At 34.1% G+C, this 4,495-nt stretch overlaps 1 pseudogene; it reads left to right on the top strand.

Moving 5' to 3' along the window:
- LOC109227509 lies at window positions 658-3,472 on the top strand (annotated as a pseudogene).

The raw sequence follows: 4,495 nt of genomic DNA, 5'->3' as shown, positions 1-4,495 counted from the left end.
ACTAGCTGAAGTTTTGTTCTATATTTGCTGAACTTCGGCATGTTTTAGCTCAAGTTTTCCCTATATCTAGACATAAGTCCCAACTTCCAACTATAATCTAATGTAAAGATGCGTAATAGTTAATCTTCCTCCTATCTCCCTAACAATCTGAACACCTATTGAATACAAAACTATGAATTTAGGGATAGAAATTTAAATTCTGCAGTAGCTTTAACAATGTTAGCTTCTTACTTCCTCGACAATGAACTTCTTTGGATGATCAATTTAGTTACTATGAGCAAATCAACAGTAAAACTACAAATTACAAAAAACGAAGAGTAGAATAAAGAGTAGAAAAGAAAGGAGGAAGAAAGGAGCGCACATGTAGCAGGAAGAAGGAGGCGTTTGAAGTTGTAAAAATTAGGGTATAGGTTAAATAATTTTAAAAATATGGGTATAGGTTAAATGGGGGCGACCAAATAGGGCGCCCCGAGCAATTTTTACCAAATCTGAGGTGTAATAAATATTCAATTAAATGTTTCCACATGATTTTTTCATCCATGTTAAACTGGTCAATAATAAAATATCGAACCATAAAAAGTTGCCACTAAATATTCAATTATATGTTGCCACTTGGTATATGTATTTGGCCAACTATTTAGGCAAGGCTAAGTACTTAAAAAGGAAGTCTAATCCCATAACCATAAAAAAGCCCCCTAATGAAATTTCCCTTTATTTACAAAAAGTTACACTACTATTTCACTTTCTTCTTTGTTCTTAGCCTAATAAATAGCCTCTAGAAACACACCAAAAAAACAAATCCACCCCCCACCCCCAACACACATCAAATTCTTCCAACAAGCATCTCATTTCATGTTTATACTTATTCCAATATTCAAATCCTAAAATGGGTCCATCTCAAATTCCACAAAAAACATTCTCCTTTCTTTTCCTATTCCTCTCTTCAGTATTATTCCCCATTAATCTTGTATCTTCATCATCTGAACAACTCACCAATTTTGTATACAAAGGCTGTGCTAACCAAAAATTCCCATCTGGGTTTTACTCACAAACACTTAACACCCTTTTTGACAGCTTAGTTTCAACAATCTTTAACGACAAAATTCTACAAAACCACAGCTGGTAGTGGCAGTTCAGCAATTTCAGGTCTTTTTCAATGCAGAGGTGATCTTTCAAACTCTAACTGTAACAATTGTGTCAAGAAAATACCAAACATGTCCCAAAAACTATGTGGAGAATCTATAGCAGCAAGAATTCAGCTAATTGGGTGTTACTTAAGGTACGAGGTTGCTGGGTTTCAGACAGTGGGACCCACTGAGTTGCTGTTTAAAGTTTGCGGGTCAACTCAGGCGAGTGGAACTGGGTTTAGTGATAGGCTTGAGACTGCGTTAGGAGAAGTAGGAAAAGGGGTTTCGAGTGGGAATGGGTTTTATGCAGGTGGGTATCAGTCGGTTTATGTGTTGGGTCAGTGTGAAGGTGATTTAGAGAGTGAGGACTGTGTGAACTGTGTGAAAATAGCTGCTGGGAAAGCTAAAAGTGAATGTGGGAATTCTATTTCTGCTCAGATATATCTGCAACAGTGCTATATTAGTTACACTTATTATCCTAATGGTGTGCCCAGTAAATCACTTTCTCCATCAGGTAATTTTTTAATATTATCACTTATCACTATAGTAATAAATAAAAAGGCAGCCCGATGCATAAGATATCCCGTGTTCTCGCATGGCTCGGGGAAGGCCGCATCCCCGCGGTGACGTAGACCGTACCCTAATACAAGCATTAGTGGATACTTCCACGGCTCAAACCCGTGCCTTATCAATATAGTAATTGTTTCTAAAAGACAAATTAATTAGTAATTGAATGAAATGAGTTCAAACGAAGTAAGATTGATATAGAAGATTCATGTAGTCGATTTCGAACTACTTTGGAACTATGTAGTAGTTTTTTATTTTTATTTTTTATAATGATAGTGTCCGGGCGAATTTACACGTGCATCGACTAATTCAATGGGTGCGACAACTCGTAATACTGTTTGCCTAAACTTAGACAAGTAAAAGAAATCACCAAATATTTTTCCCCTCTATTGGAATTCATAATTTGAATTGGTTTCTTATGTTTTAACATACTTAATTGACCACTCGACTACACCATCGAGATGCGACTAAGATGTACTAGTTGTTATTGTACAATTGAAGTTGCTTTTTTGATGACTTTGTGAAGTTATGTTCATAGCAATATTCCTGAAGTAGTTTGTGCATTGATTAAGACTTGTATTACCAAAGTAGCATTCATTTAATTTTTTTTCGTTGAATGGGTTTTTGAGATCATTTTCACAATAGGAGTAGTAGATAATTTTTTAATTATTGAAATATTGACTGTGTTTGTTGATGGTGTAGGAAGAAGGCAGAGTACTCAAAAGACAGTGGCTATAGTCTTGGGTGGAATGGTTGGTGTGGGGTTAGGAGTTGCTTGTTTGCTAGTTACAAGATCAGCTTTCAAGAAAAAGAGTAAATCTAAGTATGGTGGAGGATGAGGTTTCACTATTTTCAATACATCTTTGAGTTCCTAGGAATAGGGAACTATTAAAAGAGAAAATTGGTGTAGTTCTTAACAATAGAAAGATCTATTTATTTTTTTGTCGATAATGGTTGTGTTCGGACTAGCCTATGCGTGTGTTAGATTATTCTACTGAATACTTGCTATCTTTCATCAGCACAAGTATCAGGTAAATTATTCCAGTATCGACCGGTGCTTAGGCAGATGGACAAAAGTTATCTAGCATTTTTTGTCTCTGGTGGAATTTGACCCCCGCATCTTTGACTGTTAGGCCGCATTCTTGGATATACAATAATTGAAAGATTTATGCTTAATATTCAGGGCAAAATACGAAATTGGCTTGTCCGCCGTAACTAATTGCATTCGATAGCCAAAAAATGTAAAAATATATATTTATTTTGTATGTAATACACACATATATATTGACGATTACATTTTGGAGCGGTTAAAAATATTCATTTCATTAAAATTTACTTGATATATTTAATTAAGGTGTTTATTCCGATAACACTTGATCATGCAATGTATGTAGGTCAGTAGCTAAAGGAATGACAAAATGGGGCAGAGATTTTGAGGAGATGGCTTTAGAAAAGACAAAAGTGTAAAGTTAGATTGCATGATTGGATTTACATAAACTGTAAAGAAAGAGGAGATAGTGTGGTGATGAAGGAAAGAAAGATCTGCCTTTTGTGCTTTGTATTGGCTCCAATTTCCAGGATTTTCCTTCTTAACCAAGTTTTGAAGTACAAAGTAAATAGTGGTGAATTGAACATGAAAGAATTGTCTATGTAAGACTAAGCACTAGAATTGGTTGTATTAATGCTTCTTTTTCTTTTGCTGGAAATCATATGATTGTACATCCACATATGAATTGCTTTATGAAAAGTTATGGATCAACACTCTGCAGTTGCTTTTATACTAAAGTGTCAAATTTGATAACTTCACTAAAAGAAAATATTAGAAGAAAAAAAAGCAAGTAAATTTTGTCTTTTTTTGATAATAGAGTAATTCAGTGGAGGCACGATTTGAAATTTGATGGATAATGAGTTCGAACCTGTGATATACTCCTAGTACATACAATATGTAGTGTCGAAATACGGTGGATAACGAGCTCGAACCTATGACATATTCCCAATTCCTACAGCTCGCATCGCCCTTTTTGCCACTAGACTAACAGCTTGTTTGGATGGTTGTTTCCGTTGTATCGTATTGTATTGTTATTCCAAAACAATGTTTGTTTTGATTGTTTCATTTAAATTGGTTATATTGTATTGTTAAATCCATTGTTCCGGAACAATGAAAAGTCCCCTTTTTTGAAACAACCGATTTGGTGTGGTGGAATTGTTTCCTATTTTCTTTCCAATTATGCCTTTACTTATTACTCCACAATTCTATTTTGCCCTTTACCTTTTTTTCTATTTTAACTCCAAATCTCCAACCTATAACCTACTCTTTTTTTCCCAAAACTTCTGCCGCCAACGTTAAAGGTGTTTTAATGCCTTCTGTGTTATATTTTCTCCTAATATGCTTTTAACTCGATTCTAATTAGCTATACTCCTTTGTTTTGCCTTATTCTATCTCGCTCCTCTGTTCTGCTTTCTAAGGTGTTTTGCCTTCTTCTGTTTTGTTTTTTAAAATTATTTCTATGCATAATTTTTGATAAATTTAATATTTAAACAATTGAGGGTATTTTAGTAAACTTATCAGTTACAGTATAGTATAATACAGTCAAACTAAACAGTAAAATATTGTTTAACAATAACAAACAATACAATCTATCCAAACATTGTATTCATAAAATGATACAATACGATACAATACAATACAAAATATTATAAAATGATGAGGAACAATGATACAACCAGAGTGTAAAGCCTAAGAAATTCCGTTTTTCTTCCGAGTTTTCTTTACTTCTTTTCCCCTCTAAATAGACATCCTA

This window comes from Nicotiana attenuata, chromosome 6 (genome assembly GCF_001879085.1).
Source record: "Nicotiana attenuata strain UT chromosome 6, NIATTr2, whole genome shotgun sequence".
In the NCBI taxonomy this organism is placed as follows: Eukaryota; Viridiplantae; Streptophyta; class Magnoliopsida; order Solanales; family Solanaceae; genus Nicotiana; species Nicotiana attenuata.
Note: the sequence above shows the minus strand (reverse complement) of the source record. Positions and strands in the feature narration are given on the sequence as shown.